At 42.4% G+C, this 22,458-nt stretch overlaps 1 pseudogene; it reads right to left on the bottom strand.

The window, feature by feature from the left end:
• Nucleotides 1–14,417: 14,417 nt before the first annotated feature.
• Nucleotides 14,418–22,167, bottom strand: LOC114701550 (annotated as a pseudogene).
• Between the last annotated feature and the right edge of the window lie 291 nt (nt 22,168–22,458).

The raw sequence follows: 22,458 nt of genomic DNA, 5'->3' as shown, positions 1-22,458 counted from the left end.
GTCACTTAGCATTGTGTCTCATAACTTTCTTCCTGATACCCTTTGTACAAGATCCCACCCATAAAGAATGCCTGATACTCTCTTCTTGCATTTCAGTGTGAAGTACTTCTAATGTTTACAGTTTTTATGGATAGAAAATGAGTATAATGTAACCATGATGGAATAGAATTTTCTAGTGATTTGGAGAGAATCTAAAAGCAAAAAAGTAGAATCATGTGGTCTTCTAAAATATCCTGCTATCTCTACTTCATTCATAGTCACATAGCAACCAAAACCTACTGATAATCAGTTACTCATTTTAGACTTGTAATAATGCTTAAATACAACCCAAAGCAAAAATAATTATTCAACAGACAGATCATGTTTGCATGATCCTCCTTTGAAAACAATAAGCAGATAATTGGGAAAACTTTAATGATAATTGAGTTTGTAAGTACCACAGATACTCTTCTGAAATACTTTCCTTATTTACATTTTTATATTTCATATAAGGAAACTGCTTATTATTATGACTTGTCTTTTGTTCCTCACTTGGATACGTTGAGAATGCCATCATAATTTTATATACTGATTCATTATTCTAAATATAAAAAAGCCAGTGCATTGGAATCAGGAGGATCACAACTTGAAGGCAAGCCTGGGTTACATAAAGGCCCTGTCTCAGAAACCCTAGGACTGTGGATATAGCTCAGTGGTAGCTGACTTTATAGAATGTGCAAGTGCTTCTATAGTGTTTGATCACCACATGGGAAAAAGAAATGAGAAAAAAAGATCAAACAATGTAATGTATTAGAAAACCATCAAAATCATGATTTCTAAATCTTCCATTAACATAAAGATGAGTTTATTGTTAGATATCGTTGCATGTAGCAACGATATAAAATTTTACAAAATTTACTTGGCTCATAGAATACTCAGACATTTTGAGCATAAGAAACCTAGTATATGGAAGGATTTTTTTTTTTTTTTTTTTTTACTGGAGCTCTTTCTGTAATCCCCTCACACCTGCTTTACTAGCGCGTTCTTCTCCTCGTTCACTGTCTTCCCGGCACTGCCGTGCCCAGAACTCGACCATCTTCATTTGACTCACTCACACTCCAGCCTTGCCTCGCTCCCGTCTTCCTCCTCTTTTCTCCTTTCTCAGCAGCATTGGCATTCCTAATCTCTCAGCTGCTCAGAAACTCATGTGCAACCAGACACCCAAGCATTCCCCCATAGATTGCATAATATTTGATTTCCCCTTCCACATTTGGCCACAGGATGGCCAAAAAGGAAGAATATTAAAAATACGATAGGTAAGGTGTGTAGATCATGTAGATCTAGAAAAATAGGAAGCACTAGAATTAAATCAGCTTCTCTATGTTTTTTTTTTGGGGGGGGGGGCTTTAGCGGTGCTATTTTGTTTGTTTTGTCATGAGTTCTAGCTTTCTCATAAAGGATTATACCCAAATGTTCTGTTCTAGACCTTTTTTAATTTTTTTTTTTCTAAGTTGTGTGATTTTGGGCAAGTTTCCTAACCATTCTGAACCCCAGGTTGCTCATCTGTAAAACAAATTCCTTGTGCAGCCCAGGCTGGCCTGGGACTTTGGATTTTCTTACCACTGCCTGCCAAATACTAGGATTGCAAGCATGAACCACTATGCTTAGCTTCCTTCTTTGGTCTTTCAACTCAACGGTGCCTTGGTTAGTTACTCATTAAGAAGACTCTTTGATGGAAAGAGTGTCTACAGTCCAATTAGCTGTATTCAGAGTAGGAAAGCAAACCTTAATTATTAAAACTTGTTTAGAGAGCTGAGAAAAAATGGTAGACCTGTAATCCCAGCAAGCAGAAGAGGAGGCCCCAGGATGCATGGTCAAGACCACCTTGCTGACCTTCTCAACATGTAATCTTAAGATTCAGTCTACCAGTCATTAGCAATAATTATTTAGGACCAGGCAAGGTAGCACAGAATCTGTAATCACAGTACTGAGGAGGCAAGGTAGGAAGACCTTGTGTGTTGAGGGGCCCACCTGCCTGCACTATGAATTTGAGGCTTGACCAGCAGCATGACACCCAGCTGTGAAACTCCCTGCAGCTGTTATTTTCTTGATACAGTTGAGCTGATCTTTACATGGCATGCACATACACTTGTGTTCTTTTGTGGATTCCAAAGAATTGAGGTTTCAACTAGTGACTGTGTTACAAGGTTTGTAATATCTTTAACTAGTCACCTTTCAGTGAAATTAAAGTGAGCCTTTTCTATCTTGAAGTTCTTTTGAGATAACTTTTTAAAATCAGCTCTTGTCCTCCCTCCACAGGAGAATTTGCAGCCTTCAAGTAACCACTCCATCATGGCAGCATCTGCTCTTTATTTCTTAAGTCTTGTGTTTATACAGTTTGTTAACATCAAAACACAGTTCTGTTCCTCACATCTTTTTCTAAAAGATACAAAATTTTCAATGCCTAAGCTCGTGTGGAACAGAGTGGAATTTCTTATTCAACAAAAGAGGGAAGAATGTTTTAGGAACCAGAATTCTCTGCTGCCCGTGTTTCTTCTTCAACACAAATGTCACGTGCACACAAGTCTGCCCATTCCCAGGAAGAAAGAGGAGAGACCCTGAATTCTGCCCTTTTGGTGGTCAGGCATGATGGAAAGAATTTGCTGCTGCAGCTTGGGAAATCTGCTATGGAAAGTCTGCCAGTCAACTTTGCCCTTCTAACTACCAGTTTGTGGCTGGTCATCTGATGGGGCGATTTCAGTCACCAAGCATCGTTCTTGCCTGTTCTGGGATATGTTGTGGAGTGCTTTCCCTATCCACCGCCGTTAACTTCTGAGGGATGGAGTAAATGCAGCATCCCCTTTGTGTAGCACCGGTTCAGTCCTCACCAAATGTCACAGTGAAGCTCTTTAAATTTCAGTGGAGGGTGAGAGGTGAGGAGAGACTGTGTTGGGGGCTGAGAAAGGGGGTGCTGCATCTTCTTCCTCACCTCCAGCTCTCCCCTTCGGTTGCCTTGCTCCCTGGGCTCTGCTAAGCACTCGGGCTGGACAGTGCTGGCACACATTGCCTTCTTTCTCATTGGGTCCAGCAATAGAGATGAGGGCTGGGGGATTGCTTCCTCCACAGTGTAGCAAATTCTCAGGAAATACAGTCCATAGCTTCCTCTCAGCTCTTCCAGTCACCAAATACTTATGTGGCTACCTTGTCCAGGGCACAAAATGCCATGGACAGCATCTAATTAAAAGCCTACAAAACTGCTTACTGACAGTTTTGAATGTGAGAAATTAGTGTAATTTAAATGTAAGGTACAGGTTTTAATTTCTGAGTTTTTGTCTATTTTTATTTTTAATAAAAGAAAATAATTTTCAGGTTTAATTGGAATAAAAGAATACTTCCCACCAGAATATATATCCTGAAAATTATATTTTTGTTAATTGTAAGCAACTTTTAAAGAATGATTATTATCCTTTTCTTTACCTAAAATTATGGGGAGTCTTAGCATAATGACAGTTATTTATACTTTTTAAATTAATGGTACTTGCTGGATCCACACTAACATCTTCGCTAACAATCCCATTGTTTCTTCCAACTTAACGCCTACACTACACCCTACATCCTCTTTCTAGTCTTTAATCTATAATATGCAACCTAAAATAAAATTGGTGGTGTCTCCAGTCATTCTCCTTCCTTTTTTCCCAAGCCTGGTCTTCAGAAGGTTGGGTAATTTAGTAGCTGAGTTCCCTAGATAGAAATAGAACTGTTGGGGACATTGGAGTTGCAGGAAGGTGTGAGGCCTGTCATCAGTTTTTTTTTTTTTTTTGGTTTTTTTTTTTTTTTTTGGTTTTTTTTTTTTTTAAAACCCTAAATCTTATCTTTGCACAGATCAAAATTATAACCCGAGTTACAGCTTCCCTTGGCTTTAAGGGTAATAAATTACCATAGTAGCAAAAGAAAATGACTGGATATATTAATGGCCAGTACCTCTCTTATCCAGGAATCTTGAATCTCTTAGAAATGCAAACTAAAAGAGATGTACTTAGCAACTACACTATAGCCAAGAACTTGAAAAAAAATACTATGGAATCTAAAATAAAATGGAATTTTAAATTATTTCAAGGTTCAAATTATAACGATCCCACTATATATTTAAGCCTATACAAAACAGCTAGATGATTTTTGCTAAAATATCTGTCAAAAAAGAAAGGCTATTGAAATTTTATGAATCCCCATTAATCAGTTAGCAGCAATGCATTTTTAAGTCTTAGATGAGTACCTTAAAAATGTTAGAAACTGAGATGAAAATGATTCATGCTGATATGAAAAATAGCCTCTGCATATGATGTGCCACTCTTTGAAAGGCATTGTTCCCCTTTTAAATGCTTTTTAGCATGGCTTTGTTCCTTTACCCAGGATTAGCTAGAGCGAGCTAGGCTTTGGCCGTCAGTGTACATTTAGGTCCTGCTGAGGAGTTAGAGCCTCCAAGGCATGCCTTGGTGCAGGGCCACCTCCTTGCTGGAAGAGGGGGCCCAGCAAGCTTAAGGAGGGAGCTTAGCATGTGAGTGGTCTAGACAAAATGCAAAGGGATCCTTCTAACTTTGATTTTAATGTAGGTTGCTATCTCACTTGAAAAGGGAAAGTGGAGTTGATATTAAATGAAGCTGTGCCCAGAAGCCAGGCTCAGGGGATTGAGAGATTTTTTAATAGAGATTATAAAAAGTAGAAATAAATATTTAAGCCTTCCTTATTTTCTATCAGATAGTTTTTTTCTTCTTGTTTACAAACATGAGAAAGGTTTCCTTTGGGTTCTTTCTTTTTTATGCTTAGACTGCAGATAATCTTGTTGAGCTCCTAAGGAAATACAAGGAAGTCCTTGTTTGTGCAGAGCACTTTATGAGTAATTGTATAGACAGAATGTGGCTGCTTCCCTGTCTTGTAAGGCTGGAGCTGTCGGGCCATGAAGTGGTTGCAGTGCTTCCTGAGGTCTGTTTTGTGGGTTAGGAGTGAAGTCTTGGGAAGGGTTGAGAGCAACTATATAGAATTGTTTTTAAATATGTAGTATTTCCTGATGGACCTTTTCACCATTAAGCTACAGGACCCAAACTTTTGACACTGAGATATTATTAACCTCAAAATGTAGTTTATAGAAGGAATTTGTGACTAGAGTATCCAGTGTGGTCATTTGTACTTATATGCATCTTCAGCAAATGTTCTGTGTAACTGTCAGATTCTGGTTCTCTGAACAGCCCATCTCTTAAGTCCATATGTGAGGTCTGGGAGGGATTATGAGGCATCCTCAAAGATGATCTGATATAAAACTGTATGCTAGATTTATGCTGGTACGGAGAAGGAATTATGTAAAGAATGTAATTCAAGACTTCAGCACTGTCAACCAGAAACCTTGTAAATACTCCTCAGTCTTGGTGCAGTCCCACTTCTTTTATCACGTGATGTCTTGTACTTGTCAGGCACTGTCAGAGCTGCTGTTTTGTCCCTCTTCAGATCTCACCTGTCCCTACCGCACATCCACCTCCCAGACTCTTGCAAACCTCAGCATCTAGCTTTAGTTGGAAACACAGTGCAGGGATCAGGTGACCTCTTCAAAAAACTACCTCCTCAGAATGAGGTAATGAACATTTATTTATTTTAAAGTATGAAAAGTCAGGAGCTCTAGAACATGAAGATGATAGAAAATTTTAACTTTTATGTGTACTTGTAGGTGAGCACTCGTTTTGTCCTAAAGGGCATTATACATTTAAGCAGTGATACTGTTGGAAGATTTTTTTCTTTAAAGGTGTAGCTCAGAGTATCTGTTGTTGGAATTGGTGCCAGAGTCTGTTTAATATATTTCAGAATCTTTACCTTCAGTCAGTTGCATGAAGTTAAATAGTTATGGTAACACTTTGCTAACCGTGATATAATTCTACCTTTCAGTAGTAGGTTTGGCAAAACAGTATACCTTCATAGTGAGTTGGCCACAGCTTTGTCACGTGCACAGATGTTCATCTACAGAGACTGCCCAGCTAAGAGGGTAGAAGGATGCCCTTTTTATAAGATTCTCTTCTTTGTCTAAGTTGGCATTGTTGTGCTCTAATACCAGCACCTTGACCAGCAGATGTCAACCAATAAGCTATTTTTAAAACCACAGCCAGAGATGGAAAGGTCACTGTGAGTAGAAACAGCAGGCAGCTTACAGGAATGAAACAGTGTAGGGAGGCTCGAGAAAAACACCTTGACAATTTGCCAAATGATTTTACTGTGCCTTCATGATGCAATAACAAGCTAACATTTAGCAGAAATCAGTGATTTATGAAGAGAACAGCCAGTCTGGTTTAACTCAGCTGTGTTAATATTTTTTAGAGTGCAATTTAGACTGCGAAGATAACTGCACTAAAGAGTTTATAGCCAAAATCACATCGAAAAACATGAGAAAATAGTAAATTTTCAATGAACAAAATTATTTTTTTAAAGCACATAATCCCTAGTATAGCCAGAAATATTTACCACATAGAGCAACTAGGTTGAAAATACAGTTCAGTGACATTTCTAGAGAAACTTTTTCTACTCCCATAGGCTCTTCAAAGCATGGAACTTTTGTATACAATGTTTGACATTTTAAGATACTGCTGTAGTTTAGTTTTGAAGTAGTGTGTGCTGGGCAGCAATCATGTTCTAACTCAATGAGAAAAAACACATTGTAGATTTGATTTGTTTCCAGAGAATGCTGCCAACCTAGACACTGAGTGTTCAGAGTTTGAAGTATAAACTTGCCTCCCAAGACCTGTTTGCAAATGAAGCTGGCTAGTGCTACTGAGCGCTCTGGTGCATGGCGGAAGACAGGGCCGTCTCTGCAAGTGTCTTTTGTAAAGGGACATTGTAGTAAAAGACTTGGCCAGTGCATATAAACTGGACACTCCATGCTGTGGTTCTTGCATCCTTTCCTCACTAGCCCCAAGAAACTCAATGTTTTCCCCAGTGTGTCCTTTAGCTGTTTCACTCAGATTCCAAGGTGAATTGCTGATACCAGAAGGGACTGAAGTGGTTGGTGTATTTGTGGTCCTATTGCTAGCTCTGGTAGAGTTGAAGATGCTGACCAGATGCTTGTTCTGTCAGTACACCAGACAATAATTTAATAGTTTCAGATTAACTTATTTCTACTTCCATTTGGGCAGAGACACTTAAACTGAAATTCAGATCTAATTTTTGTCATTTGAAAGGTAAAATTAACAGTTCCTATGAGGTATGTTTGAGGTAGAATCTGAAGTCCTAATTTTTTTCTTTTCACTGGGGTGTGCAGCGAGGGCCTTGTATGCACAGGCAAGGATCCTACCACTGAGCCACATTTATCCACATTTATATAAAATGTTGTTAAAACTCTCGCTCACTGTTTCTCTCTCTCTCTCTCTCTCTCTCTCTCTCTCTCTCTCTCTCTCTCTCTCTCTCTCTCTCTCTCTCTCTCTCTTAGGGACACCTAGTTACCACCTTAGTAAAGTGATAAAGGTGAATCCTTTATTTCAGTCTCCACAACTCCAACTACCCCTTTTATTAATTACTCAATCAGTATCACTAAATTGTTTACTTTTATTTAGCCATTTTGACTAATTGCAGTGATATAACCAGTTGTGCATGAGGACAACAGCCAGTGTGTTGTTGTTTTTTTTTGTTGTTGTTTTGTTTGTGGTGCATTTTTTTGTAGAGAATTCTGTAGATTGAAATGCTCTTTGAACAGAACCGAAATATATTTATTCTTGTGAGTATCAAAAAATGTTTTGTGCAAATCATTTGCTTTTCCTGGCAGGCTGAGTACATTAGCCAGCACCCATGATTGCGGTTCTCATCTACAGTGTACACAGGGGAGACAGACAGGAAGCGTGTGAAGTGTGTTTACAGAGCTGGAATGGGGATGGGAGTGATTGTTTTAGTCTTATTTTTGCCTTGAAAATCACTGTTGTTTTAAGACCCATGTGTGTTTGGCTGGGCTATGAGTTACATAGGAAGAAACTGCAGACTAGAAAGCTCACAGACTAGGCACAAATGGAAGGAAATGGACAAAATAAGGTAGGGTGACACTTCAGTCTGGGACTTAGGAAAAAACTAAAGGTGGGAGATGAACTATAGTCACCTGAAATACGATGTAAGAGTGCAATAAATGTGCTTCTTATTCTAAGCTGTGAACTTTTTTTAAGTCATTCCTTTCTAATACATTTAATGTATGTTCCATTGCTGACTAAAACCAGTTATGTGAACATATGCCTTTTTATACATGTTAATTACCAGTAGAAGTGGCTAACCTTGATGTCTTATTTATCTTCATGTTGTATTAGTTTACATACCAGGTATGTGTGTGTATGCTGTACTCTTCCTCCCTTTATTTGAAAACACTTTGGGTCATTTCCTTTGGCCATTCCACAATGCAGCATTGGTTTGGCTTCCACGTCACCTTATTTGAAGGACTGTGTCCCAGTAGCAGAATTTATGGTATTCCCATTGTTGGGTGTACTTCTGATCCTTTGCTTCTACAGCACTTGCCTCTCCTAAGATAGTCATACAACTAACTGATCAGGGGATGGACTTCACCACTCATGTCTCTTGGATTCTATTAAATAGACCGCTCTTTGGCTTTAGACCAGGAAAAAGGAGACAACCCTAGCCATCTACCAAGCCTCACTCTAAATGGTCATATGTACTTCTTGGTCTGAGGACAAGTCTAATAAGGGAGAGGAGAGGGAATGCTTCATGTTTGAACTGCAATGAGTTACGGCTCCTGTTTCACCACCCAAACCTATGGCAACTCCTACACATTCCTCTTGTCTGTAACTGCCAGAGGTTTGGGTTTGTCACCTCAGTTCCACTCAAGCATTGAAAAGGTTCTCTGGAGTCTGGGGTGTGCCCAGTGAAAAGGGGGGAACTTTTTCATTATCCACAGACCTCTCTATACCTGCTTTGCAAAAATTATAATGGAGTAACTATTTTTAAAGCTTATTTTTCAATTCATAAGAAAAAGACATTTATTTTCAATCAAATGGATGATGTCTCCCTCTTACCCCGTATTCCTCAATGTTTGCTTGAATTTTTTTCTTCTCTATACCTACTTCCTATTACTTTAGTTCTTTCCTGCTCAGGCCCCTTCATTTGTACTTTGGAGTTTTTTCTCATGTAAATTTGTATAATGGAAAATATTGTTCAGTTTGGATAGAAAGCATGGAGAATTAAATAAAAAGATAGCTGAAAATCAAATTGAAGAACTTTATTTCTGTGTAAAGTTATTTAAAAACTCTGTATTATAAAAAAAGGCCAAAAAAGTGCTATGTAATTGATGTGAATATGCGAATACTGCTATAATAAAGATTGACTGCATGGAGAAATCTTAAGATTATTTTCTAGCATTGACATCGAATAATAGTAGTCACTGGCTATTGACAGTCCAAGCTAAAATGCACATTTTGTTCCAAAATGTTGATTGCTGCTTGATGGGTTAAAGTTAAAGTTGGCCAGATTCCTGCATGGTCTAGCCAACTTGTAATAGTCTTTTTATCAAGTTTTGGTGATGACCTCAAGTATTGTATGACCTTCTGCATCTCTGGCTTAAAGTAACTGTTCTCTGTGTAACCACATACTTGGAAGTATAATTTAAACTTTTAGCTGGGTGGTAGTGGCTCACGCCTTTCATCTCATCAGTTTGGAGGCAGAGGTGGGTGGATGTCTGAGTTTGAGGACAGCCAGAGAAACCTGTCTCCAAAAAGAGGCAAGCTGGTGTGTAGAAATTATCTCAATTATCTCAGAACTGTTAAAAAAAAAAAAACCCTTTGTGACACAACTTGCAATCACACACTTTCTGTAGTACCAGACTCTACACAAACACATCTGAAGCTGACCTCGTTTTCAGGATGGTTCCCGGATGGGCTGACTTTATTATGTATCTAATTTCAGAATCTCTTTATTTTGAAAAACACCTGAAATATCTTCAGACAAAACATCAAACTACCAGACAGTTTCAGAAAAAAAAAAGATGACTTTAAAACTACACACCTGGAAACCCTCTAAGAACAGTATAAAAGGACAGAAAAATTGCCAGGAGGGTGCAGGTTTTCAGGGACCTGTTTCTGATCTTTCCACACTACATGTTTCTCTAACCTAAAGATGCTGTCGAGACTTAGCGTTCTCTGAACTATGGTTTTCTCAACTGAAGAAAAAGTTATTCTGTCTTTACGAACTTATTTTCTAAATGACCATTCCTGATTACAAGTTATTGCTGCTTTGCTTTTCAATGTGTCATACATGGAAGTTTTCTATAAAATTTGTCCCCAGAATGTGGATGTTTTTCTTACATTAAACTCTCCCATGCCAGCTCTTCTGAAAGGGCTGTGGTCATTATACCTTACTGTCGGGTTATAGATAATCTCCCAAAACTCACAAAACTAATAGAGAGTCATTAAAAAGAGAATCCTAATCCCAAGAAACTCTGAAGAACATGCCTCACCTAAATCTATGCAGCCAGAACTCAAGATCAGTACACAATGGTGTTGTAATGAAACCATCAGGACAAGATGAAACCTAAATGGAAATGCGTGTTTACTTCTCAACAGAGAGTTCACAGAAGAGGATGCTTGCCAAACAATGCTCCACTTACACTTGTTGTCTTTGTCAACCAGGTAGGTCACTGAGAAGTGGAGAAAGTGGAGGCTATTGAGGTAGGTCAGCACAGTAGCAGCTTAGCCTACTGACATTTCCTGGACAGCACACACTTCTATCCTGTAGATGGAAAGATGGCCCTGGAAAGCATGAAGAGCCAGCTTGTTCTAGAGAATAGTTTGGGGACAGTGAAACCAAAATTGTGGAGGCCTGCCCCCACTTTTTCCCCATGGGTACTCTTGAGCAGGCAGAAGCAAATATTTAGATAAAAATAAGAGAGGAGAGAGACAGAAAACACAGGACAGCCTCGGAGGGCCTGGGTCAAAACCCATCAGCCCTTCTGTCTCTTCTAAAGGGCTTTTTAAAGGAATGCCAAGGGTAGAGCAAAAGACCTCCCCCAGCACAGCCAAGTGCAGACCATCCCAAACACCTGGTGAGCCAACCCCTAATGCAGCCTTGCTGGGTAAAGCAAGCTCAGATCTCACTAGGAAACCTCTGTGGGCTCCCACACAAAATGACATCTGTAGCACACTGCCTCTAATCTCAGCACTTGGGAAGCACAGGCAGGTGGGTCTCTGAGTTCAAGGGCAACCTGATCTACAAAGTGAATTCCAGGACAGCCAAGACTACGCAGAAAAAATCCTGTCTTTAAAAAACAAAATGACATGTGTCTTCCTGTAATAGCATTTAACAGGTGTTCTTATATAATGCCTTATCTCAGCCTTATTATCTACTTATTAAAGACGCATAGGAAACTAGTAAAATTACAGAAGCATACTACACTATTGCTGTGAGTCATTCTTCATCGTTTGTTTACAAAAACCTAGCTATCTACCAAGCTTCACCCTAAAACTTACTTTGGAATACACTCTCAGCACTCATTGAAGCAGTAAGAGAGCCCCTAAACTTGCTTGGGTTTTTTGTTTTGTTCTTTGGTTTTGTTTTTTGAAGAGAAGTGGCACCATATCTGTGAAAAGTTTAAGCTTAGTCTCCACACATTGAAAAGCAAAGCAGCAATACTTGTAATCAGGAATGGTCATTTAGAAAAATTTCCTGTGAAAATCAGACCCAGCTTAGATAAAATGTTCTAAAAAAATATTAATTAATTGCAAACAGTATATAACTGCTTCTATTTAGTGCAGTGGTTCTCAACCTGGGGGTCAAACAACCCTTTCACAGGTCACCTAAGACATTGGAAAACACAGATATGTACATTACATTCATAACAGTAGCAAAATTTACAGTTATTGAAGTAGCAACGAAAATGTCAAGGGTTCAGCGTTAGGAAGGTTGAGAACCACTGCTCTAGACATATTTCCTTCGTGCTAGCCATAGGTCTAAGCTACTTTACAAATAGAGAAATTAAGGCACGGGTTTAAAATAAAGTACTTTGCCCACACTCAGCAAATAAAAGGTAGCTTAAGATCAGATCTGGCCAATTTCATTCCAGAGCTTGGGATGCTTTCTCTCTCACGTTGTACACTGAGGCATGAGTGGTTTGTAAAAACCAGTTTGGGATGTCTCCACTGGCCATGTCTTTTTGTGTTTGGTTTTTCAAGACAGGGTTTCTCTGTGTAGCCCTGGCTATCCTCGAACTCAACAGACATTCGCCTGCTTCTGCCTCCTGAGCACTGGGATTAAAAGGCCTACGCATCAGGCCTGGCTCCACTGGTCATGTTTGAAGTTCACATACTAGAATAAACAGAAAGTAGTACTGTTTGGGAACTTTGAATCATGGATAAAAACTAAGATTTGACGGAAAAGAGAGTGACTGGACTCATATTACAGTTACAGCCAGGACCTCAGTTTTGGCTTGGCAAATTTCCAACCTATCTACTCATAACTCCATCTTATAAAACAGAAATGGTACTGTGAAGATTTAATGAACTAACACAGGCTTATAACGTCCGGCCTGTGTGACAATCTGCTGTGAGTTCCCATTATGTCACCATCAAACATGGCTATACTTAATGTTTCTTTGCGACCCTCTTCCATTTAAATGTTTTCTCATGTGCTATACAGCCATATAAAGGGCATTTCTTTGAGCAGGTTGGGAGTTTTTGACATTTGGCTTGCATCAGTTCCCAGCCCAAACATGGAAATGAGGATTCCAACATTCTTCTAAACAAAGAATGTATTTCAAGTTTTCTATTAAGCAATTCTTAGCTTCTAAAGAAAGAACTAAGGGGATTATCCTGCTTAAATTCACTGTTGGAGACCATGTTCTAGGTGGCTTTATGCCTAAGGAGTGGGAAGATAAGGAGACCTGGAAAGCACACAGCTCACCCTCACCCAGATGTGAACACATCGCCCCATGGAAGTGCCCAGTGCACAGCCTGGGATTACTGTGGTTGCCAGTGAAAAAGACAGCTGTTCTAGTTGTTTCAGCTTCTCTGCTACTGTGACCTCTGGAAACTGAAGAAAAAGTAGAAAACTGTATGTTACAGGAAACCCTATCATTCCAGCCCGAGGCCTGCACAAACTGGTCAAAAAGACTTACTGTCAAACACAAACAAGCAGCCATTCCATTCCCACCTTTCCTTACTTGTTCACAGCCACAGTAGGCTTTCTCAGACAAAACCGGTCTTCATCTAGACCTTAATGGGTCACCTTGTTCCTAAACACACTCCTGTAAATCCTACTTACTCAGGGTACAGTTAAAATGCCTTAGTACATCATCCAAGCTCTGAGCAAATCTCAGAGTACTGACTTATCACCTGTCATTCCTTTTTTTTTTTTTAAGATTTATTTATTATGTATACAGCATGTATGACTGCAGGCCAGAAGAGGGCACCAGATCCCATTACAGATGGTTGTGAGCCACCATGGGGTTGCTGGGAATTGAACTCAGGACTCTGGAGGAGCAGTCAGTGCTCTTAACCTCTGAGCCATCTCTCCAGCCCTTGTCATTCCTTCTTAAAGCCCTCTAAAAACAGAATCCTTTTGTCTGTGTGATTTTGAGATAGGTACAATCCTCTGGCCTCACTCTCCACAATGCTAAAAGTATAGGTGTGTAAGCCAGGTGGTGGTGACACACGCCTTTAATCCCAGTATTCGGGAGGCAGAGCCACGCGGATCTCTTGAGTTCAGGGCAGCCTGGTCTACAGAGCAAGATCTGGAACAGGCACCAAAACTACACAGAGAAACCCTGTCTCGAGAAAAAAAAGAAGAAAGAAAGAAAAGAAAAACTATAGGTGTGTAACCCAACCCCCAACCCTATTCAAATCTTGGCACTGTATTCCCAAGACTAAGGTGGTCAAAAACTTAATGAAGTAGTTAGGTCCTCAAGCTCTGTTACACCAGACTTTTCTATGTGGATAGAGGAAAATCTATCTTCCTCATAACTGCCATGATGCCACAGAAAGTGAAATACCCTGGAACAAAACTTTGGAAAAAGTAGAAAATCTTACCCCTATCCCAGTCCTGAGAAATTCCTAGTTAGGCATGGCTTATGAGTCCTACAGGAGATTCGGAAAGAATGGACTCTGCTGAGCCCTAACCTCTGGGGCAACAAGCAAGCTGCAGCAGTTCTATGGTCATATCACCTGTCAACACACATGTAACTAGGGCATGAGCTAAGGAGGAGGCGTGGTACTTGAGTCACGCATAAGCTGGAATCAGATATAACCTAACCACTCACCAGTGTGTGATGCTAAACAAGAAACTATCTCCGAGTTCCTAAGAGCCTCAAAGAGATAAGCCTACCTACATCATAGGGGACCCACGAGGATGAGCTGAAAGGGCACACACCACTTAGCCCAGCAAGCAGTTAGAGAACAGAATGAAGGCCAGCCGTGACCAGAAACAACTCAGTTCCTCATCCTTGGCAAACCACTTTAATTTACAACTTTAAATATGAAGGCTGTAATTTCTTCAGACTTCTCACCTTGTTCCTGTAGGGAAAGAAAAGTAAGTTTTAAGAACTATTACATTTACTAATGCAAATCCATAATCTTATTTATCCAATTATTCAAGCATTTATTTTTTTGAGCTCTGACTAAATAGCTTTTCAAGAGAAAAGCAAAATCACCCTTCCTAGTCCAGTCATTAAAGTAGTTTAATTCCAAGTGAGAGTAGGGCATGCTTTTACAGCCACAGACCATAAGCTTAACCAACCACTATATTCCAGGAAACAGCACAGAGCTGGTTTCTTTTCTCTTGTCTTGTTTTTCAAGACAGGATTTTTTTTTTTGTGTAGTCCGGGCTGCCCTGGAACTCTCTCTGTAGATCAGACTGACTCGAACTCACAGATCCACCTGCCTCTGCCTCCTGAGTGCTGGGTTAAAGGAGTGTGCCACCACAGCCAAGCTGTTTGTTTTTGAGGCAGGGTCTTAACTAGCTCAGGCTGGCCCCAACTCACTCTGCAGTCTCGTTATCTGATCCCTATCTCTTGCCTCTCCCTCGCGAGTGCTGGAATTGCAGGAACAGACCAGCAAGCCTGGGGTCTCGGTTTTGCTGCACTTTGTTTTGCACTGGCAACTGAACCCAGAGCCTTGACCATGCAGAATTCATCCATCTTTATTCAGAGAGTGGATAGCAACCAAAAACTGTAACCTAACTTTAAAAATACTTTTTTGTTTTTAATATATGACGAATAGAAAGATAGTAAAGGGGTGCAGGCTAGCAGTGTGAAAATGGTTAGGCAGAAATTAGATAAGACCTGTGGCTGTTAGGATATGCATGGTTAAGGCCATCAAGAGTGCAAAACAAGCCGGATGGAGGTGGCGCACACCTTTAATCCCAGCACTCGGAGGCAGAGCCAGGTGGATCTCTGTGAGTTCGAGGCCAGTCTGGGCTACAAGTGAGTTCCAGGAAAGGCGCAAAGCTACACAGAGAAACCCTGTCTCGAAAGAAAAAAAAATTAAAAACAAGACGTTAGGGCATACCTACTTGTACAGGTTGAGTTTATGCTCTTACTCCTCTTCATCAGGAGGGATCCCCAATTCTTCATCTGTCCACTGTGAAGGATCTGGGTACGAAAAGTGGCCCTGGTGACAACCAGTCAAAAGAAAACAAAGTCAAGAGTTTGTAATAATAAATGCAGCTAATTAAGTTCCAAGATAAATCTTGACTGCAGTAATTACTATAGCCAGCAGCTGCCATACATGAGAACTAATCAGTGACTCAACCCACTTCAATCTGCCCATTACACATAGTGGCTTCAAATTTCGGAGGTGGCAGCCTAAGTCATTGAGTATGTTTATGATGAAGAGTAGGAGGAAATGAGGCCACAGACATATGCGCATATATATTCCTTGTCTCAGCAATTTCTCATAGTCCTGGCAAAACAAAATGTTTCAAAAGCCCTCAACTCCTACTATGAGATTCGGGAGCCTCCAGGGGCAGCACTCACTCCTGACCTGGAGACCTATCTGGCTGAAATATCTCTACTACCCACAGCCGAATACTCCCGACGACCGAACTGTAGTGAAATGCAGATGTCTCCAGCAGGAAATGTGCAGCCCAAGCAGCCCCTCCTGAAGAAGCAAGGGCACAGAAAAGTTCTAAGAGGACAGAAGCAGAGCATCCTAATGGTTCTGAACCTATCAAAACTGTGTATTGTCTACATTTCCTTATCATGCACGTGGGTATTTGCCTACATGCCCCAGCATACCTTGGACAGTCAGAGGACCGTTAACTTAGGTCAGCTTACAGTTCTCCTGCCAACACATGGATTCCAGGATGGAATTCGGGTTGTCAGGCTTGACTAACGTGCCTTTACTTGCTAAGCCATATTGCCAGCTAAAACAGTTTTGTTATTTAAATTGGAGGATTTTTTTTCACCTATCCTGAAAACAAACCCAAATTTACCAAAATTCAAAGTGTCCTGGCCTATAAATTTCAATGCCCATCTTTGTTGCCTTTTTTTTTTTTTTTTTTTTTTTTTTTTTGTGCTGGGGATGAGACCACAGGGAACTCATTCATGCTCAACCAACCTCAAGATTTCAGTGTCTTAAAGATGTAATTTCCTAGCAAACAGGAGTCCATGTAAAATGTGACAATAACTCCCTTCCCAAGACAAATTAACTTCTATCTAGTACTCCCCAATCTGGTTGCTCTGGCTCTGGACAGAGAAGAGGATGTTCGACATTTTAAAAGAACTTAATGCTGAGTGTGGTGGTGCTTGGAAGGCAGGGAGGGGAGGATTGAGAGTGAAGGGCCAGTCCTACCTATATGGGTAGTTTGAGGACAGCCTGGGCTACATAATATCTGGCTCAGAACCTGGCAACAACCTAGATGCACCTCAACTGAAGAATGGATAGAGAAAATGTGGTACATTTACACAACGGAGTAATTCTTAGCAGTAAAAAAATAATGACATCATGAAATTTGCAGGCAAATGATGGAACTAGAAAAAAATCATCCTGAGTGAGGGTAATCAGACCCAGAAAGACAAACATGGTATGTACTCACTCATAAGTGGATATTAGATGTAGCCAAGGATAACCAGACTACAACCCACAGCTCCAGAGAAGCTAGCTAACAAGGAGAACCCTAAGAGGGACACATGGGTTTCCCTGGAAGGAAAAATAGATGAGATCTCCTGAATAAACTTGGAGGGGTGGGGAGGAATGGGCAAAGGGGAGGAGATGGGAACATGAAGGATCAGGTTAGTCAAGTTGGGGCTGGACGGACGGAAGGAGGGAGGGAGCGGAGAGTAATGAAAGATATTATCTTGATAGAGGGGGGAATTCCAGGGTTAAGCCAAGGAAATTCCCAAGAATCCACAAGGATGACCAGCCTCCGCTCGACTCCTAGCAATATCGGAGAGAGGGTGCCTGAGCTGGCCGCCATCTGTAACCAGCATTGGGTGACTACCCTAACTGTCAACAGAGAGCCTTCATCCTTAACTGGTGGAAGAGCAGACACAGAGACCCACAGCCAAGCACTGGGGCTGAGCTCTGGGAATCCAGCTGAAGAGAGGGAGGAGGGAGTGTACAAGCCAGGGGGGGGGTGAAGATCATGACAGGGAAACCCACACGAGACAGCTGACCTGAGCTCCCTTCTGGACCAACAGCTAGGGACCCTGCATGAGACCCACTAGACTCTGCATTAATTGACAGTTTTGTAGCTTGGTCTGTTTTGTGGGGCCTAGCAGGGGGATCAGGAATGTCCCTGGACATAGGATGGCTTTTGGAACCTGTTCCCCAGGCCGGGTTGCCTTGCCCAGCCTGGATGCAGCGGAGGAGCTTGGCCCTGCCTCAACTTGTGCCAGCTTTGTTGACCCCCATGGGTCAGAAAGGAGGCCTGCCCCTTTCTGAATGGGGAGTGGATGGGAGTGAGGTAAGAGAGAGTTGGGGGAGGGACAACGGGAAGAGAGGAAGGAAGGAAAACTGTGGTTGGTATATAAAATAAATGAAAAATTTAATAAATAAAAAAAAGAAGAAAAATACCTGGCTCAACCAGAAAAGTTAAATGTGAAATGTAAGCTACAAATGAAGATAATTGTTAACTCACCAATCATAAAAGAATTACTTCTAGCCCCCCTCCCTACCTGGCAACCTAATGGAAACCATAAATCACAGATCTCCCAAATGTACATCACCACGGAAACAGTCCAAAAAACGACGTTTCACTAGGTAACAAGACAATATGGTGGTAAAGGGATACCTGGACAGGACAGGAGATCTACACACAAGCTAAGCTAGCCATGCCATCTTTCTCTCCTGCTCTCAGGTCAGGACTAGAACCATTCTCCCGCACACTTACCAGCACAGCGTCCGAGTCATGCCAAAAGCGCCACAGAATCCAGAACCACATGAGTGAGCTTATGAACTCAGCCTGGATCTTCTGGTTTCGTTGTTGGGGAAACTCCCTGTACTTGGGCGGATGTGCACCACCACCGCCCAGCACTAGGAGAAAAAGCAGTAAGAAAAATGGCTTCTTAGTGCATTTCCAGAGCAGAAAGTCTTTCAGCTTTCAGATGCATTTTAAAACTGAAGCTAGCACATCTCATCTACACCAAAATGGACCCCGACCGGCTCACCGCCTTTTCCTTTCCCTGGTTTTTAAATTTAGCCTTAAAACTGGGACCAAAAACTGGCAAAACTGCTGTGCTGCTTCCCTCTGTCTTTCTCCTACCTAGCAGAGGACATCAAGTGTCTTGCTCAATCACTCTACCTCATTCCCTTGAGAAGAGGTCTTCCACTGAACCCGGGGCTAGTCAGTGGCTAGCAAGGCCCAGGGGATCCTCTGACTGTCCCTATATAGCACGTGCGAAGGCAACTCCTGGCTTGTCTTCTGAGTGGCCGGCATTGGAACTCAGGTCCTACAGCAGCTCCTGTTTTCACCAGTGAACTAACTCTCAGCCTGAGTGAGTTGTTTGACAAGCTGGGGCTGTTTTTTATTATTCTCTTTCATTCTAAAAGACTGCTGGCAGGTATTTATTGAGTCATTCACCATGTGCAGGTACCACACTGGACTTATGACCATTATCTGTCTCTGATTTTTGTAACTTATGCGACAGAAGCTGTGATTCACTGTTTCATAAATTTGAACACATGTATTTTGATGACAAAGCCCAAGAATGTTGCCTACAAGCAAATAACACTCGTTATTTTTTCCGTTTTTGTTTTTCATTTTATGAACCAAACAAAGATATAACTCATGTGCTGGGGATGTAGCTCGATGGTACAGTGATTACCTACCATGGGCTTGGTACCCAGTGACACAAAAGAACAACAAAAAAACAACCCTTCGTCGGGATTCCAATCGTCGTCAAAGCAGCTTGATGATAACGGTCCATTTTTGTGTAACATTTACCCAACCTCTAGCACCTTCATTTGGAAGGCTCTGAATGAAAGCTCAATGGTGTGAGAGGTGACTTTTAATGAGGCATCCACTCACCATGTGGCACAGGCTGTCCTTGAACTCACTATTCATCCCAAGTTAGTCTGGAACTCATGATCCTTCTGCCTCTGCCTCTCAAATGCTGAGATTAAAGGAGTGTTATCACCATGCTCTATTCTCTTATGGACAGGAATATTCCTGTGTAGCCCAGGCTAGCCTCAAACTCCTCATCCTCTGCCAAAGCCGCCCCCAGCACTGGAACCACAGGACTTGCTAACCTATTACTTTAAGCCACTATCAGGTGCCACTGCTTAATTATTCAAGATCTAGCTGTGCGCATCAATATCGCTTTATGTAAACAAGCCGTACTGGGTAACCCAATGTAACAACAGGTTTCCTCGTCCGTAGACTTCAGCTGCAAGCGAGGCATATAAGTGGCAGGTCAAACGTAACTTCATTAAAGTAAGCTTTGCATCATGCTACGCTTACAGTTCAAACCCACCATGGCAACTCTACACATCTTGTTTTTACAGGAGTGACCTTCTAACTATGAGCTAAAACAGGGAAGCCACTCATTAGAAAGTATCAGGCTGGCCTGGAACATGGTCCTTGCACAAATGATCTTGAACTTCAGATCCACTGCCTCTACCGCCCAAACCGGGGCGTGACAGACTCTGTCACCTCACCCCCTGCTTTATAGGGGGTTTCTGGGAAGTGCAGGGGATCAAACTATGTTGGGCCGAGCACTCTAACAACTAGGCTACATCCCCAGCCCAAAGTGGAGAAAAAGGGTACTGAACAGAGGGATGAAAGAACATAATTTTAGGGAGAGAAAAACAATAACAACTATTATTATCCATGATTAAGAAATGCACATTTTTGAGCTGGAGGAGATGGGCTCAGAGGTTAAAACAGGGTGGCTGCTCTTCAGAGTCCTGAGTTCAATTCCAGCAACCACGTGGTGGCTCTCAACCATCTGTAATGAGATCTGCGTGCCCTCTTGTCCTGACCTGCAGACGACATACATGCAGAGAACACTGTACACATAATAAATAATATACATCTTAAAAAAAAAAAAAAGAAAAGAAAAAAGAAATGTAATTCTCAACCACTAGAATTTATGTCATGCTACAAACCCTGCTACATGCACTGTGCAAACTAGACACTCTGAAAACCCAATTAAAATCAAACAATATAGGGGCTGGAGAGATGGCTCAGTTCTTCCCGGTCTTGAGTTCTATGCACTTGTGGCTGCTCACAACATCTATAATGGGATATGGCAAAAGGCATACATGCAGATCGAGCACTCATATACATTAAAAAAAAATAGGATGCTAAATGAAATAAAATAAATAAGAAGTCCATTTTCGAGCATTACTAACCAAGCACAAATGCCTGGGAAGCAATTACTGAGGCTGACATTCATAGGGAGTCCATTCAGGCAGCTAGGAGACTCAGGCTCCAACCCAAGACAAGCTGTCTAATCATTAGTCCTCTGAATCAAGCTGTAGTACCATAATAAATAGATGAAAGAGTAATAAACTAACGAGAGCCGGGCGGTGGGTGTTGCACGCCATTAATCCCAGCACTAGGGAGACAGAGCCAGGTGGATCTCTGTGAGTTCGAGGCCAGCCTGGCTACAGAGTGAGTTCCAGACAGGCTCCAAAGCTACACCGAGAAACCCTGTCTCGAAAGAAAAGAAAGAAAGAAAAAAAAAAACCCAACGAGAAAGAAACTGAAACTTGTTTGCACCCAAACTCTACCTGGGTCAGACCTGTGTAGCCCCAAAACCCAAACTAAGGGCTAGGGACCTAAGAACACTTCCCTAATTGGAGGTAAGGGAAATCCAAGCTAAGGATTTAGAGTGAGCTTGGACTGGAGGCATCCTCCAGAGGATAAAAGAATTAAGACTTCAAAAAACTCTCCACGGATTAAACCTGCGGGGACACAAGCTCAGTCAAAAAAAAAAAAAAAAAAAAAAAAGGAGCAGAAAACTCCGGTGGAAGCCGGGCGGTGGTGGCGAATGCCTTTAATCCCAGCACTGGGGGGGTGGGGGGGTGGCGCAGAAGCAGGCGGAATTTTATGGTTCGAGACCAGCAGGGTCTAAATAACGAGTTCCAGGCCAGTCGAGGCTACTTAGTGTGATCGTCTCAAATAAAGTGCCAAATTTTAAAGTAAAAAATGTACCTAACGGTAAAAATAACGGACTTATTACCTTCCTGCCTTAAGGTGTCCCGTGGCTGCCCAGGACTATTGTGGAAAGTCCTCAGTTCTCCAGGGCACTCCCCGTCCGGCCCTCACTTGTCTGAGAGCCCATCTCTACCCGTCTCCCTGCGCTCCCGACCCCACTGCCCGGCTGCACGGAAAGTCAGTCCCGGGGACTGTGCGAGGCTGGATTCTATCACTCAGCTCCTAGTTCATGCCTTCCCCTGGGATCCCGTGCCAGCCCGTCACCTCCACCCCACCGATCTCGTTGGGCCACTGTCTCGGTCCAGGCAGACTACAAGACCCAGCATTCCTCCGGGGAGGGGTAGCAGAGGGCGCACGCACCCGCCCGGCGCCAGCCTCAAGGTGACGGCGTCGGGCCAGAAGCGCTGGTGGTTCGAGCCAGCCGCACCCTCATCCCCACCCGACACTCCACTGACGGACTCCACCGCCTCCAGCCGCCGCGCGCGCCGCAGCCCGAGCAGACGGCCTCCGACGCGACCGAAAGGTGCCAGCCGCGCCAGCGCAGACATACTAGCGGGAACAGACCGATCTCCAGCCCTCCCACCCCCTGATGCGTCACTTCCCCAAGCCCCGCCCCGTGACGTCACGGCGTCGCCCGTCTCTGCCTGGGCGGATGGTGGGCCGCAAGGGTCATGCTCGGGCCTGTTGGCGCCTGTGGTCGCTCTAGCTTCTATTTGGCGCACCTTGGAGACTCCGGCCTAACGGGCGGACAGGCTGTCCTTCGGAAGGAACTGGGGCTGTCTCGTGACGCAGCCTGGCAAAGTGCTCCCGTCTGACCTCGCTGCTGCTGCTCCCTGTCTTCGGCTCATGTAGGCGGTGCCTTCATGGGTG

The sequence above is a fragment of the Peromyscus leucopus genome, unplaced genomic scaffold (genome assembly GCF_004664715.2).
Source record: "Peromyscus leucopus breed LL Stock unplaced genomic scaffold, UCI_PerLeu_2.1 scaffold_528, whole genome shotgun sequence".
Lineage (NCBI taxonomy): Eukaryota > Metazoa > Chordata > Mammalia > Rodentia > Cricetidae > Peromyscus > Peromyscus leucopus.
Note: the sequence above shows the minus strand (reverse complement) of the source record. Positions and strands in the feature narration are given on the sequence as shown.